This window comes from Bos mutus, chromosome 5 (assembly GCF_027580195.1).
Source record: "Bos mutus isolate GX-2022 chromosome 5, NWIPB_WYAK_1.1, whole genome shotgun sequence".
Taxonomy (NCBI): Eukaryota; Metazoa; Chordata; class Mammalia; order Artiodactyla; family Bovidae; genus Bos; species Bos mutus.
In genome coordinates, this window is record NC_091621.1 from 27,081,996 (window position 1) to 27,100,116 (window position 18,121).

Consider the following 18,121-nt stretch of genomic DNA (forward strand, 5'->3'; position numbering starts at 1 on the left):
CCTTCCCCTTCATAATGAAAAAATTCTGACATAAAGAAATTAAATAATTTATCCAAAGTGATAGGCCACATATGAAACAGAAAAAAAAAAAGCCCAAGCATTTACAAGCATTTACATTTATAGTTTAATTTGGAATAGAAAGTCATGCAGGTCTTTATTCTAAACAGTGACCAACTTGATCTAACACAAAATACATACCTCAAACAAAATCATATATTATGGGAGTTACCAATCCCTTTTATTATTTATAAGCTATTACTTTGTTTTCAATGTTTCTATCATCTGCAAAATTTAATTAAGAAGCAAAGAATCAGCTTATAGCAATCACCATTCCATATATTTATTACTCATATTCAAATTATAATCATATTATGATGACTCTTGATCCTCATAGAGTACAACAAAATAATAATTTGAACTTTTCCTTATTAAAAAAAAAGTTTAAAGACAGACTATAAGATACTTCTGATACTCCCAAGCATATAGCAAAATTCTAAAGTGCAGAAACTATCATAAACTTGTAACTCTCCAAAGCAACTGTCAAGTTCCAGGCTCAGGATAAGTGACTCATACTCTCAAAATTACTTTAGATAGTCAACATCTCTCACAAACTCATACATATTTTTCACGTATGAAAATATTTTGAGATAAAATATTTCCCACACTCATTTCTAACTAGAAATACCCACTGGTTTTGATTGAAAGGATTCATTAGATATTACTCAATTAGGTGACAACATTATTAGTCCCCATTAAACACTAATTTGCTTTTTATCCTGCAAAAACTAACACATATGTAAAATAGGCATTGGCCACTCCTGAAACGTACATCTGATGATAAGACAATAAGCAAGTTGATGGTAATTTGATACATGAGCTGTTGTTCGTTCCATGCCTCCTTTTCCACTGCCACTTTTGCCAGAAATGAAAATTAACAGCAAATGCATCTGTTTTCTACATTGTGTCCAACATCCTTATGTGTGGGACACACACACACTAGTTTAGATCAACAAACACTTATCAAGTATCTACTGCCAGGTACCAAGCTGGTATTGTAGACACAGTGCCAAAAGGGGCAGCCTCTGGCTGTCTTAATTCTCACTTGAGGTCATCATTTGCTAACTATATAGCCTCAGGCAAGTTCCTCAGTCTTTCTAAAACCTAACTTATTTATCTGAAAAATGAGAATACTAATAATACCTACTTCATGGGAGTTTTGTGAATATTAAATAAGATAATTCATATACAGAGCCTGGTATCTAGTGAGTGAAAAGAATTTTGCTATCATCACCACCATCATCATTATCACAGCATGATCTCTTAATCTTTATTTCCCAACTAGGGGAAAAGACACATAAACAGTTTTCTTTTTATGTTGTGCTGATCTCAGAGGACAGGTACTTCGAGGAATGTCTCTGAACTGAGAGCTGAAGGATTAGTAGAGTTAGCCAGATGAAGGAGAAAGGTATTCCAGAGGGAAGAGCTTGAGCAAAGTCACGGGAGCATATTGTGCACAAGAACTGGATGTGGTTTTCTATTATTAGACAGAAAGTTCAAAATGGGGAGTGGTCAAAAATGAGCTTCATAAGGAAGGTGAGAACCAAGTTATGGGAAGTCTTACACACCACTTTAAGACAAGTAGATTTCTTTCTGTAAACAAAGTTTCCTAAGCCAAGTTATATAAAACACTGGTGTTCACAGAGGTAATTCACGAGGTGTTCTTCAAAATAATAGCTTTACTGAAACTTGTGTCTGGAAATATTCTCAATGTTACCTCTGCTGAGGGATTCATAATGCATATATGAATTCAGGCTTACATATACATCAGCATACTGAAGGCTCTGAAAAGCCCTGCAATAAAAGGGCCTCATCATCTCAGGTTAACCTGATATTTTTAATTTATTTTACTGCAAGTCATCATTTTTACAGAATGCTGAGCTTTTTCTGGGTTTTAATCAGAATAGTGAATTAGACACTGTAGCTAAGTAAAATCACTCTAGCTACAGAGATGGATTTCCCCTGACTATAGAGTGTGAGTGAGATGATGATGATCCAAGGTGGAGGACATGTAAAGATTCAAGATATATTTAAAGGTAAAACTATCAGAAGTTTTACTGATAGAGTGCAGTGAGGGAAATGGCTGTACCTAGAGTTCTGGCTCAAGCCAAAAGAAGAGTAGCGCCACTCGCTTCAAAAGAACTATAGAAAAATGTGACATAGAGGAAGGAATGAGAGATAGGTAAGATAAAGAACTCAGTTTGGGACATGATAAGTTTGAAACACGCATGACATTTCCAAATGAAATTATAGGTGGCAATTAAGTCAACAAATGCTTGTTTAGCCCCAGTCTAAACCAGGGTCATCTGACAAATAATTCCCTGATCATCCTAGTCTAAACTTCAAAATTAATTTCAGATTCCATAATGCATTATATTAATTTTAACATCAGCATATTTACTTAGCATAATTTACTAAGATTAGCATTTGGTCATATTAAATAATTCAAAGTTTTCTTAATGCATTTCTAAATTAAAATATGCAGATGGACATATAAGATGAATCTCAAATCACTCAAGATAAATTAAATTCTTACTTAAAATATGGATCTGCAGTAGAACTACTGTCATAATTCAGATTGGTGTTACCAACCTATATAAATGAATTTATTTTTCATGTATGTTGTCATATATCATTTATTAAAACTGATACGTTTTCTTCCTATTCTAACCCTAAGCTGTATGAAAGCTTCACCTTTGTGCCCTGAGAGTCTGAAACAGTTGTTGACACACAGAAAATGTACATTAAAATTTGTTGAATAAAATTAATTAGAGCAGGTCACACTAGTAAATACAAAATAACAAATTTCCAACTCTACTCTCTCCCTAGTTGATCTCATCTACCTTGTTAACTTTCAATATGGTCTACAGGCTAATGACTTCCAAACTGTTATCAGCTCTACCCTCCCTTGAAAATCAGACTTTACTTTCCAGTCTTATTTGACTTTCCCATTTGAACATTCAACAAGGACCTTAAACATAATTTATCCCTGGTGACACTGCTAGTTGTCTGCTTCCATAATATCCATTCACCCCTTACTCCTTATTAAAATACCTTGTTTTATTTAGAGAAACAATGTGTCCAGCTAAAGAGCTCAGCTTCCCTTGCAGCTAGAGGTGGTCACCTGACATAACTTTGATCAATGAGATAAAAGTAGGGGTCTACTGAGGATCTCTGCAAAATTTTTTGCTTTCCTGACATAGACACCACCCTCTTCCTACTTTCAGCTTCCTCCTTCTCCCATCCAGAGTTCTGACACTATGCTTGGAGCTGCAGCACACCTGTTACATCAGTGGAAATGAAAGACATGATAAAGAAAGGCTTTCAGACCTTTCCCTTTCATACACATCTCAATTTCTAATGGCACCATCCATCTAGTAACTCAAGCCAAATAAAATAAAATCTAGGTATCCTTGATGCCTCCTTCTGGTTCTACCTCTAAACTATATCTTCAAACTCATCTTCTCTCCATTTCTGCCAAACAGCCAACCCATTGCCATAGCCGCCCACTGCACTCCCTCCTACAATCCATCTTCTACACCACACCCAGGGTGGTCTTTTGAAAACACATAGGTTACGTCACTCCCTATTTTAAAACCTTCCAATTGCTTCCTGTTTTGCTTATAATATCCACATGCCTGCCCATGGCTTACAGGGCTCTGCATGACCTGACCTCATCTTGTACCCATGCCCTTCTTACTATATTCAAGTTGTACCACCTTCACTTTACTCCTCAAAAGCATCAAATGTATTCCCACCTTAGGGCCTCTGTACCTGATGTTACCTCTGCTTCAAATACTTTTAGACCTGGCTCTTCCCATGATTGGCTTCTCATCATTCAGGTCTCAGCTCAAATGTCACCTCCCTAGGGAGGCCTTCTCTGACTACCTTATTTCCCCTGTGATTCATTATCCATACACCCTGTGTTATTTCCTTCATATGCTCATCATTTTCTGAAATTATCTTGCTTATTTAGTTGTCATCTTTTGTCTCCTTCTAGATTATAGTCTTCATGAGTACAGAAACTGTGTCTCTTATTCTCTGCTTCATCCCCACAGCTAGAACAATGTTTGGCACACAGTAGGCACTTGATAAATACTGTTTTTAATAAATGGATGAATTTTTTAAAAAACCAACATACAGTCTTGGACTCTTAGAAAACTGCCAGATTTTATGGTTTCAAAACATATGAATTTTCTTGTTTAAACACTTGAATAGCAAAAGAGAATTTTATATTTAAATAAAAGTTTATTCTAGCATATGAGTTAGAAATAACTGAATGTACTTAATCCTATTAACTATCCTCTATCATGTTTAAATATTTTTGCTTACCACATATAGTCTTGAACCTAGTTGTAGTAACATAATATGAGGTTAGATCCCTCATACAAGTTGCCAAGAGTCATGTTTTTATATGAAACAAGCCATTAGGAGTTTGGAAGGGGCCCAACACTCAAGTTCAAAGCTTCCAGATCCATTTACATGTGGTGGCGAGAGGGAAAGGCTGTCCTTCAGACCATTCCTATGGACAGCATAGAAAGCCAGGGATTTTTTTTTTCCAAACTCTTCGATTTCAATCCAGTGAAAATAAAGCATGTAGGAAAAATGTTCGAGGTTAATCAATATGGCCTCTGTAAGGGACAAATGCTTTCAAAACCACAAGGAGTAGGATATACATTTCTGATCACTTTTATTTCTAGATTTTTTTTTCAATAATTTTGAAGTTTTGGGGGATTTTACCAGTATTTTCATTAGTAGATTCTTAGTGTTGGAAGGAAAGGGAAAATAAAAGAGTTTTACACCACCACCCTTCCCGGCACCGCTACAGAGGCTGGAAACAGAGCAAGTTAAAAGGCTCAATGCCTGGAGTTCCCAAAGATGTTGTCATGTTACATCATGGACAACCCAGAACAGAAGAGGAGGGGAGCAGGTGCCAGGACAGGTCAGGGCACATACAGAACACCAGGTCCTAGGCGGCAATAAGGAACACTCACAAAGCAAGAACGTGCTCTTCCCTTGACTTCTTTCATTTCCTTTGTGTCTCAAAGTGTGATCCGTGAAGTCCTGGGGAACTCTGCAGGGGAATCCAAGAGATCAAAACTACTTTCATAATAATGTTTGAAGAATGATTTGCCTTTTACACTATGTGGACATTTATATTGATGATGCAAAAGTAATACTGGCTCAAACTGACAGTCCCTTAATAAATGTTGAAGAAGGAGCACCAAACTGTACCCAACAGACACCGTTTTCTTCACCAGCACAAACTCACAAATCAAAAGGTAAGAAAGCTAGTTTTACTTAAGACTGTCCTTGATGAAACATTAAAAGTCACTAATTTCATTAAACCACAACACTTCAGGATGGGTCTTAGTAATACTCTGACAAACTAGGACAGACACAGAGGAACATCTGCTCCATATTAAGGTGGAACCGGTATCGCCAAGATAAATGCTTGTTGTTATTATCGTTTGAGTTACAAGCTGAACTAACCATTTTTTTCATGAAACATCATTTTTACTTGAAAAAGCAACTTATTCAGATTTAGGAATTTGGCAGACATTTTCTTGAAAATGAACAAAATGAGCCTGTTATTTCAAAGAAAACATCTGGCAATATTTATTGACAAGTAACATTTAAGAAACTACCTCTTGCTGAGATTTGGGATCGTATCTATAATTATCCAAAAAAAGCTACTAAAATATTCCTCCCTTTCCAAATGCATACCTCCGTAACACCAGATTTTCTTCATATACTTCAATAGAAACATCTACCAGATTGAATGCAGATGCCAATATAAAAATCCAGTGTCTTTTATCAAGTCAGACATTAAAAATATTTGCAAAAAATATAAAATAATGCTGTGCTACTCACTGATTTTTTGTTTTGGAAAATAAATACATATTTTATAAAAATATGTTAATTTACCTATAATGGGTTTATTGTTTTCAAATGAATTAATAATATGTGTTTTTTAATGTCTTAGTTTTGATTTCTAGTATAGTTTATATTCATAGCTATAATCCCAAAAAACAAAAACTCTTTGGAATCCTCAATTTTTAAGAATATAAAGGAATCCTGAGACCAAAACTCGGTATTTAGACAGTTAAAATAGAAATTTCTGTCAGTAATATATAATAGAACTATGTCATAGAAATAGAAAAATGTGTAATAGAAATATATAGCAGAAATCCTACATTTCTAATAGCATAGATCATTTTCATTCTACTGCAAAAAAGAGGTAGCTTTTTTATACTGTTAAAGGAAAAATTCACACAGCAGAATCAAGGTTGCCACCTATCTTGTCCTCACAGTAACCAGTGGCTTGTGAGGGTCAAAGAGCTGTTAGTATGCAGTGGCAGATGGGCTAGTGGCACAGGAAAGAGCCAGCAATGCCTGGATTGGGAAATAAGAAAAGGTATGATGGGATAAAATGCTCCATTGCTTAATGGGCCTTTCTAATGAGGAGATCTGAACAATGAGAAATGTACTCTGATACAAGATTACTTTTTTAGATAAATTTGTGTTTTCTCTTCTGTTTTTCCCCTTTGAGGCCCTGATTCGTGTGAGTACAGATTCTCTGCTCTCTTGCCTCAGGGAAAGTTTGAGGTTGCAATATCTAAATTTCATTTTAAGAGGCATTAAGGAGAATATAGTTAAATCTAGGGAGGAATATCCCCTGTCTAAAATGAGAGTTTCTCTGGCTTGGTGGGGGAGACTAAGTCTAGGGCCGTCTGTTTCCTGCCTTACTTCCTGCCAGTACCCCCAAGAACCCAGCAGGACCTCAGAGAGACAATCAGTGTACCAAGAGGCAGACCACTGCCCAGGCTTCTCCAACCACAACAATGGCCTCCATGCACTAAAGATGGCACAAAGATGGCAGAAGGGAGGCCCTTAAAGGCTGCAGTGGCATCTTGCCAGTAACCTATGTGGCCAGATGGCTGATGCCTTTCTGGGCCCTAGGGTGTGTCAACTCTGCTTGAGAGCCTGGAACCTTGACACAGCCTCCAATGGAAACCCGAAGAACAAGGAGTTGAATTCCTCACTAGCCCTTCGGAATGTGAGGAGAGGGTCAAAGTTAACTACTGAATTAAAAGTAGAGAAGTATGAATATTATTTGGCAATAAAAAGGAATGACACAGTGACACATGCTACAATAAGGATGAACCTTAAAAACATGCTAAATGAAGTCAGTCACAAAAGGTCACATATTTTACAATCCCACTTATACAAAAGGTCCAGAATAGGCAACTCTACAGACAGAAAGTTGGTTAGTGGTTACCTGGAGCTGGGGAACTAAAGGGTAAATACTGAAGAGTGTGTGCGTGCAAGTCGTTTCAGTCATGTCCAACTCTTTGCAACCCTATGGACCATAGCCCGCTGGGCTCATCCATGGGATTCTCCAGGCAAGAACACTGGAGTGAGTTGCCATACTGTCCTCCAGGGAATCTTCCTGACCCAGCAATCCAATCAGAGTCTCTTACATCTCCTGCATTGGCAGGCAAGTTATTCACCACTAGCGCCATCTACGAAGCCCAAATACTGAAGAATAGGTGATTTTTTTTTTTTTTTGGAGAGGAGAGGGGTGATGAAAATATCATAAAATCTATTGTGATAATAGATGTACAATTCTGTGCCTATATCCAAGAATTGAATTTCATTCTTGAACAGGGTGAATTACATGGTATATGAGTTATATCTCAATAAAGCTGTTACCAAAAAAAAGTACAGAAGTCTGATCTCATGCCTATTTTACATACACCATGCTTTACAGTCATTTTATGAGGCTGCATCAAGGTGAAGTGGTAACTTCTGAACACACATATTGTACTGGCTTGGGCCCTAGTCGAAATGCCCACAGCACCAGCATTGCAGAAAGGTGTGGCACAGGGCAGATCGGGCTCCAGGGAACAGGGGAGGGGGCAACAAGTGGTCTTGGCAAGTGGTCTGTGTCCCAAGGGACCACACATGCCGCCAGAGCACCATCTTGGGGAACACTAGAGCAAGTGATATTCAGAGATGTGAGAGAACAACCAACATTAAGGATATCCCCAGCAGATTGCAACACCCCACCTCAGACAAGGGGTCCAGTTGCAGAATCTTGCCCCAGCACATGATTGTGATGAGGGCTGCAGCCCTGGAGAGACTGGGCAAGTTATCCAGGAAAGACCCAGCAGGGATTTAATTAGTAAATAATAATGTTAATAATATAAATATATAATTGATGCCATTTGTGTATGATAGTATGAACTATAAATCACATAAGCTCTAATAATAATGACAATAGCAAACACTAATTGTCAGGTACTGCTATATGTACTTTACATTTTTTAATTTACTAAATCTTCACAACCTCTGAAATCACTACTATTATCCTCCCCATTTTACAGATAGAAAATTGAGTCACAAAAAGATGAGGAAATTTGACCAAGCTCATTAGTAAGGGCAGAGCTGAAATTAAAACACAAGCAATATGGTCCCAGGACCTATCCTGACAACTCTACCATGTTGCGTTTAGGGTCGAGGCCCACTTACCACAACTGATTAACCAGGCCCGCAGGAACCAGGCTTGGTATTGAATCCCCTTCAGCATTGAACAAGAAATCTTTAAAGCCCTTCCCATAGAGGAAGGGTCAGTCCCAGAGCCCGGGCTGGGGCCGAGACTGCAGGGAGCCAGACAGGGAAGCAGGCAACCGCAGACACATCCTGTATTCTTCTTTTACAGTTGAGGAATCTGAGACTCGAAGAAGTTCCACAGTTTGCCTGAAGACTCAGTAAACAATGGAATCAGGAAAGGATCTCAGAACTCCTGATTCCAAGATGGAAGCTGTGAACTGGCTTTTAGAAATGGACTGGCAATGTCAAATAGTAAGTGAACTGGGCAGTGGGGTAGCAAAATGGTTAAAAACATGTGCTTAGTGGCCAGACTCCAGCTATGCCAAACACCTTATGATCTTGAAAGAGCTACTAACCTTTCCTATAAAACAGGTTTAGTAATAGTAGTAACAATATCTGCCTCTTGGAGTTGCTCTGGAAATTCTATGAAAAAGTTTGTGTGTAAAAATCTGATTGCCCAACATACAGTGAGTGACGTCACTCAGTCGTGTCCGAGTCTTTGCGACCCCATGGACTGTAGCCTACCACGCTCCTCCGTCCATGGGATTTTCCAGGCAAGAGAACTGGAGTGGGCTGCCATTTCCTTCTCCAGAGGATCTTCCTGACCCAGGGATTGAACCCCAGTCTTCCGCATTGTAGGCAGACGCTTTACTGTCTGAGCCACCAGGGAAGTCCAACATACAGTACCAACATACAGTAGGTTCTCAATAAGTGGGAGCTGTTTGAACAGCTGTTCCTCTTATCCTGCTCAGTGATGACAAGCTCTGAGGCAGCCCAGATCTTTCCCCTAAGCCATTTTACCTCCTTACACTTAATAGACTACAAGATGGCATAAACATAACTTTTATATGCACTGAGCATATATTCTGGCTCAGAATATCAGTGCTAAAAGGCACATTAGAATGTTGTTACTTTTCAGTCATGTCTGACTCTCTGCAACCCCATGGACTGCAGCACACCAAGCTTCCCTGTCCTTCACCATCTCCTGGAGCTTGCTCAAACTCATGTCCATTGAGTCGGTGATGCCTTGCAATCATCTCATCCTCTTTCATCCCCTTCTCCTGTCTTCTATCTTTCCCAGCATCAGGGTCTTTTCCAATGAGTCAGCGTTTTGCATCAGGTGGCCAAAGTATCAAAGCTTCACCTTCAGAACATCAGTCCTTCTAATGAATATTCAGGATTGATTTCCTTTAGGATTGACTGGTTTGATCTCCTTACAGTTCAAGGGATTCAACAGATGAGAAAATTGAGGGTCAGAGCAGTCACATATGTTGCACAAGGTTTTATAGCTAGTTACCAGGAAAGCAAAGCCAGATCTTTAATTTGCAATTTAAATTTTTTCAAAGCTGTTAGGAGAAGGTAGAAAAGAAGAAAACTTAAGAAGTGAAATTGTGATAGCTTCATGTAGCCCTTCAATCCTGAATGTAAGGCACAGGAAAAGACCTGCCACCCCTGAGAAAACCTTGACCACTAATGATGCTCTGGCCAAGCCTGTCCCCACTGTCAGCATGCACAGGTGAAGTGATGCTTCCCAGCCAGCAGGAAGTATTGCTTTCAGATATTCATCCCATATCAGCCCACCCTTAGTTGATGGTATAGTCTGTACTGAACAAAGGAAACTCGACCTTGGGTGATACACAAGAGAAGTTAACAAAGGGGTGGGAACCAGTATCTTGGAAAGCATATGGTAGGTATGGGATTAGTGTTAGTAAAAGGATCAAAGGAAAAAAAAAAAGTCCTTTTATAATTCTTGAGTGGATTGCCTTAACTTGCTAAAAGACTAGCTGAAAAGTGAATGAAATTAACAAGCAGGTGTTAGATGGGGATGCAGGGCATTAGAGACGGTATATTGAACTGAACAAGTAATAAAGAGCCTCAAGAATGAGGCTTGAGGAAAACAAATGTGTGTGCTTGCACATGTGCACACATATATATTTAGCTGAGAGTGCCTGTCTTCCCCCCTTTGCAGTTAATTTAAGAGCTGCCCTCAAAGGCAAATTAAATTGTGTCCACTGTGCTATTTACAAGCATTGAGGGAGGTCTGGGGGCATGATGGGAGAAGTGGTGGGAGTATGACAGGGCAAGGCAGTTAAGGATGAAGGAGCAGAGATTCCAAACTGAAATTGCTGGGTCCACCTGCTACACATTAATTATGCAACAATTACTGTCTATTTAGTGTCATTGCTGCATCTTTTAAGAAAAAGAAGTACATTTGGGAAACACTTGACAAATCTACTCACCAAAGAAAGAAAAGGTTAGAATTCAGTATATTTTTTAGCTACATATATTATGAAGAGAAACTAACTTGACCCCATTTGATAAAAACACAGTGAGTGACTACTGAGCAAAGAAATCAGCCCAAACATCAAAGTTTTCCATTGACTACAACCAGTGTTCTAGTCTTGTCTAATAGTTTTAAGTACCCAAATGATGTTAACTTGTGCACTGTTTTGCATTTTCAGTTAAAAAAGCACTTGGTACAAATATGTAAAGGAAAAATGCAATTAATATTGCAGACTACCCACTAGCATTATCCACTCTGACATTATACATTAACAAGATGGATCTCAAAGATCACAGGTCTTCCTGGAGATATTGCCTCAATAGGAGAACCACAAGGGTTATGCAAAAAAGAACTGTCCCCAAATTGAGGAACGTTGACACCAAATATATCTGTGTACTCCTTCTGATGAGTGATGCACACATGTTCACTTGTAACTACCACTCCAGAGCTACTATTCATTGCCTGCATGCCGGGGCCACCAGTTTTTCTATACATGAGGCTGAAGTTAGGTGCTCTGCTCAACTGGCAGTTTTCTTTTTTTGTGGAGACATCCTTGGGGAATCCCAGTTTTTGTCCATACTCTTATATCTCCTGGTCTTGAAATTTTGATGGTGCTTGTCCTTTTGTCTTCATGGAGCATTTGCAAGCTCACCTGCAATCTTCTCTAGCCTTCCTCTCCCTCAACTTTTTTCACAGATAATATTTTAGCTTGGTGGGAAACTATTGTTTGCCTAGGAGCTGCTGGGTTAACACAGTTTTGTTGGGATCTTCTGTGTTATGTTTATTTACATGTTTGTTTTTTTTCTGTTTACATCATGGTTTTGACCCACTTCAGTCATTTGGGGAACTTGTATTTAAATACAGACCCATGACTAGAGTTATGAGCACCACTTTCAAGATGTTTTTCTTTAGTCTCTTCCATATTTTAAACTGCCTTGGCCACATAAATACACATAGAAGTAACTGGAATGCAATTTCTGTATACCTCTACTAGCTATGTTGGTCTACCTCTAAGAAAAATGTTGTCAACTGTCTCTTGCTTAAGTAAACTAGGTAGGAGATCAGTAGCGGCTCTCACAAAAGGGGAGATGGAATTGGAGCCATCAACAGGATTAGATTTCACCACATTCTATTCCCTCTGGATCCAAAATGCCAACTCAATTGGCATCAAGTATCTTGGGTTTACAAGGTATGAGAAAGAACCAAAGGGTAATAACGTCTCTTACGAGAAGAGTGGAGATTACAGAGGGAGGGGACATGGGCACAAGTCTGTAGGCCTTGGAAGGGGGTTGTAATAAAAAGAGGGACTGAGGAGAGAAGGACCGACAATTTAGAACACCCTCTTCCCCAAACCTAAATCTTTTGAGCCCTTTCTTCTGTGTAGTACACGGGGAGAAAACTTCGGTTTAAATTGGCACTGCCTCTTTTCCTCTTCGGAGAAGGCGATGGCACCGACTCCAGTACTCTTGCCTGGAAAATCCCATGGACGGAGGAGCCTGGTAGGCTACAGTCCATGGGGTTTCGAAGAGTCGGACACGACTGAGCGACTTCACTTTCACTTTTCACTTTCATGCATTGGAGAAGGAAATGGCAACCCACTTGTGTTTTTGCCTGGAGAAGCCCAGGGAGGGAGGAGTCTGGTGGGCTGCCGTCTATGGGGTCACACAGAGTCGGACATGACTGAAGCAACTTAGCAGCAGCAGCAGCTTTTCCTCTTACACTGCATGGTTCTTTTTGAAACATATCTGATCCTAGGACCAAACTGTTATCAGGGCAAAAAAGAACAACCTCCAGATACTGCTGAACAGTGCAGTCTTTGCTGTAGTGATAAGGCAGCCCAGGGGCCCCCAGCCTTCCCCAAAGACCTGACTACAAAGTTCTTCCATCCTTCTCAGTGGAGAGGCTCAGTAAATTAAGCACTTCAGTGATCCACAAAATACTGAATCTTCCTGAATCTGCATGAATTTTGTCTTTCTGTTTCTAGAGCCCTTGGGAAACTAACATGTTGATTTGGAGGATTTCAGAATTCATGAGTTTCCTAAGAACCAATATGGAAGGGAGATTTATTTATCTACTGCTATTCTTTGGGATTGTAGAATTTCTGTGCCCAGGTTTTCTTAAAAAAAAAAAAAAACTTCAGAAAAATAAAAACCCTAAAGGGAAATATAGGAAAGCCTCCCGGACAAATGGCCATCCATAGGAATGCCTCCAGGACAAACAACCATTTAGGTTATACAAATGGAACATACTTACAGTATCTTAAATCTGATAGCGACTTAATCAGATGTAGGGAAAAGTGCACAGAACGGAATCACCAGCGGGATTTGCTAAAAGTGAAGATCCGAGGGGGCCATCCACTGAGATTCTGCAGTGGGGACCCCAAATCTATATGTTTCATAAGAACCACTGGAGCTTGTTGCAGGTGGTTCAGTGAACAAATTGTTAAAAGACATCAGCTGGCCCCAGGAGCCTCAGTTCCCACCTTCTCCTCTTGCGCTCCTTCCCTTTTCCTGCTCCCCTAAAACAGCTCTCATCAAGGCCACCATAACTCCCAGGTTCCCAAGTCTGTGATCAGTTCTCATCCACTCCTGCATGACCTAAAGGCAATAGTTGACCCAGCCGAGCACTCTCTCTCCTCTGAAGCATGTTCTCCACTTGGCTTAAAGGGCACTCCTCTCTCTTGGTGTCCCTTTCCCTTTCTATTTACTCTTTCTCAGTTTCCTTTGCTGACCTTACCTTTCTATTTCTAGATTTTGGAGTGCCCCAGGGTTTCAATGTATAGAACTTTCCCCTTCTCAACCTACACTCATTTCTTCAGTATGTTCACCCAGTGCATTGGTTTAAATGCTCTATTAATGCTGGGAATTTCCAAACGTGTGTTTATAGTCCATTCTGCTCTCCTGAGCAGTTATAGATCCAGTTGCCAACTCAGCATCTCCAGTTGGATGTCTAAGCAGTATATGATAATATGTACGAACACTCTGACTGATCCTTTCTCTCTCAAAACCTGCTTGTTCATCAATGTTTTCCAGCTTAGTAATGGGTAACTCATTTCTTTCAGTTGCTAAGTCCAAAAACCTTCAGTCACCATTGACTCCTCAGTTTCTTCATATTCCACATCTAAACCATCAGCAAATCCTGTCAGCTCTACCAGGAAAAACATCCAAATCCAACCACTTCTTGCCATTTCCAGTACTCTCAACCTGGTCTAAGCCATGATCACCACTGGGTTACTGCAGTAGGCTCCTAATTAGTCCCAGTCCCTGCTCCTCCCACACTCGGCAACTAGAGTGTGATCCTCCTCAAACAAAAGTCAGGTCACATCATGTCACTCCTCTGCTCAAAACCTTCCAAAGCCTTCTTGTCTCAAAGTAAAATCCAAGTTCCCCACAATGATCCACATGAAACTACATTGTCTAATCCAGTGCTACTTTCCCAACCTCATCTTGCCGCCTTAGCCTTTGCACTAGCTACTCCTCTGCCTAAAAGGCTCTTCTCCCAGGTACCCATGCTTGCTCACTCACCTCCTTTGGGTTTCTGTTCAAATGTCCTCTCTTTAGAAAGGTTACCTAAATATGGTAGGCAGTGTCTAAGATGATCTCCACCTCCTGGTATTCATCAGTTCAGTTCAGTTTAGTTGCTCAGTCATGTCTGACTCTTTGTGACCCCATGAATTGCAGCACGCCAGGCTTCCCTGTCCATCACCAACTCCCGGAGTTCACTCAGACTCACGTCCATTGAGTCGGTGATGCCATCCAGCCATCTCATCCTCTGTCGTCCCCTTCTCCTTCTGCCCCCAATCCCTCCCAGCATCAGAGTCTTTTCCAATGAGTCAACTCTTCGCATGAGGTGGCCAAAGTACTGGAGTTTCATATTTAGCGTCATTCCTTCCAAAGAACACCCAGGACTGATTTCCTTTACAATGCACTGGTTGGATCTCCTTGCAGTCCAAGGGATACTCAAGAGTCTTCTCCAATACCACAGTTCAAAAGCATCAATTCTTCATCGCTCAGCTTTCTTCACAGTCCAACTCTCACATCCATACATGACTACTGGAAAAACCATAGCCTTGACTAGATGGACCTTTGTTGGCAAGGTAATGTCTCTGCTTTTGAATATGCTATCTAGGTTGGTCATAACTTTCCTTCCAAGGAGTAAGCGTCTTTTAATTTCATGGCTGCAATCACCATCTGGAGTGATTTTGAGCCCCCCAAAATAAAGTCTAGACACTGTTTCCACTGTTTCCCCGTCTATTTCCCAAGAAGTGATGGGACCAGATGCCATGATCTTCATTTTCTGAATGTTGAGCTTTAAGCCAACGTTTTCAATCTCCTCTTTCACTTTCATCAAGAGGCTCTTTAGTTCCTCTTCACTTTCTGCCATAAGGGTGGTGTCATCTGCATATCTGAGGTTATTGATATTTCTCCCAGAAATCTTGATACCAGCTTGTGCTTCTTCCAGCCCAGCGTTTCTCATGATGTCATCTGCATAGAAGTTAAATAAGCAGAGTGACAATATATAGCCTTGACATACTCCTTTTCCTATCTGGAACCAGTCTGTTGTTCCATGTCCAGTTCTAACTGTTGCTTCCTGACCTGCATATAGGTTTCTCAAGAGGCAGGTCAGGTGGTCTGGTATTCCCATCTCTTTCAGAATTTTCCACAGTTTATTGGGATCCACACAGTCAAAGGCTGGTATTCATACCCTTATACAATTCCCAACACTTGCATGTGGGATGAATTTAGTGTCATGCCTCTAGCAAATAGAACTAGACAGTGGCAATGGATGTCACCTGCGAGAGTATGTCAGAAGAAGACTGTGGTCTGCATCTTGGGCACACTCATCTCTCCTTTGCCTGCTACTCTGTGGGAGGCCAACCACCATATAGACAGGCCCAGGTGGCAGGGACTAAGGGAGGCTTCCAGCCAATAGCCCGCAAAGAACAGAGACCCTCAATCCAACAGCCTGAAATGAACTGAATCCTGCCAACTCTTCCAGCTGACACACTGAATGGAATCTCTTGAGAGACTTGAAGCAGAGACACTAGCTAAGCCTTTCCCAGTTCCTAATACCCAGACACTATAAGTTAGTAAGTTTATGTGTGTGTGTGTGAAGCCATATGGATTGGGGTAGTTTCTTACTTGGCAATATACAATTAACATTTTGATCATCCTATATATTCACAAAATCCTGCTACCCTTGCCACCTAGTATTCCTATTCCTCTTACCCCCAGAACTTTCTACATAACCCTGAGCTCTCAAAACTTTGCACATTATCAGTTTGTTTAGTTCTGTCTCTACCCACTAAAATAAAAGCTCCATGAGGCAGGGATATTGGTAGGCTTTTTTCACTGTTATATTCCCAGCACCTAAAACATGCCTGGAACATAGTAGGCACTCAATAAAAATGCGTTGGGTGAACCAATGAACCTGAGTTAAGGGAAAGAGCTTCGTAAAATGGTGAAAATACAACTCACAAAGTTGTAGTGAGTGTTCAATAAGCAAAATACATAACACCTCTGGTTCTTAGTAGGTGATTAACAAAGTAAGGTTCTCCCTCCAAAAGAAACTTTCATCCAATGACATTAGTACAGACAGATAAAATTGTAGTATTTTTTCAGACTGGGATGCTTATTTGCATAATTCTTGGCAAAGAAGATGGGACAGCTCATTTAAACTAAGATACAAAGCATTATTAGTTCAGTGGCTGTTTTAATTGTGGGCATTACCCAACTTGTCTCCATTCTTCAGGATCTCTGAAAGCAAACAGCACTGCACTAAAATGTGAGCCACACCTTCAGTTTTCTATATTGTTCTATAACTCAGTTTCCTTTCAGCATTAAGGACTTCGAATTCATCAGAGAAGTTCTTTCAGACCTCTATAGGCTCTGAATTAGATTCTCACTTTGAGAGTCATTCAGGGAAAAATAAAAAATAGTTCCTTCTGTCACTCTTATTGAATAGCCTCTTAAAACCCCACTGTCTTCATAACCATTGCCAGACAATAAGATAATCCCCTGAGCAGTAGGCAATTATTACCATTTCAAGACCATTGTGCAGTTGCCTCTGAAACGAAATCACTGAGTTATATGATCTTCAGTTATTATGAACTTAGCCATTCTCCAGCAGGAAGCAGTGTAAGCAGACCATTTCTACAGAACAATAATGTTTAAAACTTTAATATCGGCCAAGCAATAGGAGCAATTTTCCTAACAGGATTGAACTAAGGATAAATATATGTCTGACAAGCTATTCAACTGCACCGATGTTTCTTGAAGCCTTCAGGACTGTATGTTGTTCATTGTTTTATCCAAATCTGGCACAGTTCCTGTTACATGAGTGGTACTCAGAAAATGTTTGTGGATTAGATAGATGAATAGGCAAATGAAAACATTATGATAAGCCCCTGAATGACTGTCTCCTTGTATAAGCTAGTCCACCTGGCTGCAGTATCTGGGTGGTCACTTCTTTCTTGTCTGAATCAACTGATGGCCTCACTCGTCTAAGTAGTTAAATAGACTTTCAAAAGCCTGACCTGCAACTCCTTAAACATGTATATTTGTCCTGATACTGCCACTCTCAGGCTTGGTCTCCCCATCTGTAAAGCTCACATAATAATATTTACCTCACAGGATTATTAAAAAGATTAAATTAGCTAACACGTAAACATAATACCTATAACAAACACACCCAGGCAATCAGTACATAATTGTTCATTAAACCTAGCTTTGTCCTCTATCTCTATGATCAAAAATATCCCATTTGACCTGTTCTTTCTCAGTTAGTTTTATTTCCCAAACCCCTGGGGAAAGGTTGGCCCTTGTATGGAGAAATTTATGCACCAGCCTAATATTTCTATCATTGTGTCTGCTAACTTCTTTTATTGAAAATTTTTCTATCTACAAAGTGCTGTTGAATACATTATTCTTTGAGCTCACAACCTAAAAGATTAGCATAACAAGAGCTGAGGCCCTGTTTTACAGATAAGGACACTGAGGCATAAAGAATTAAATTATTTACACAAGATCACATGATGGGAAAGTGGAGTCTTAGCCTCAAGCCCAGAACCTTTTCATTAAGCTGTATAGTCTCTAGCAAGTGAATTGAGGCAGAAAGCCAAGAGAAGAGCCCAGATACATTTGCCAGTCAATATTCTGCCTGAAG

At 39.9% G+C, this 18,121-nt stretch overlaps 1 long non-coding RNA gene across 1 annotated transcript in view; it reads left to right on the forward strand.

The window, feature by feature from the left end:
• Positions 1-8,799: 8,799 nt before the first annotated feature.
• LOC138987816 (uncharacterized) overlaps positions 8,800-18,121 on the forward strand; it is a 91,254-nt gene continuing 81,932 nt past the window's right edge. Inside the window, exon 1 of the long non-coding RNA XR_011464110.1 lies at positions 8,800-8,925. This is a non-coding gene — a long non-coding RNA (uncharacterized lncRNA). The remainder of the gene's footprint in view (positions 8,926-18,121) is intronic.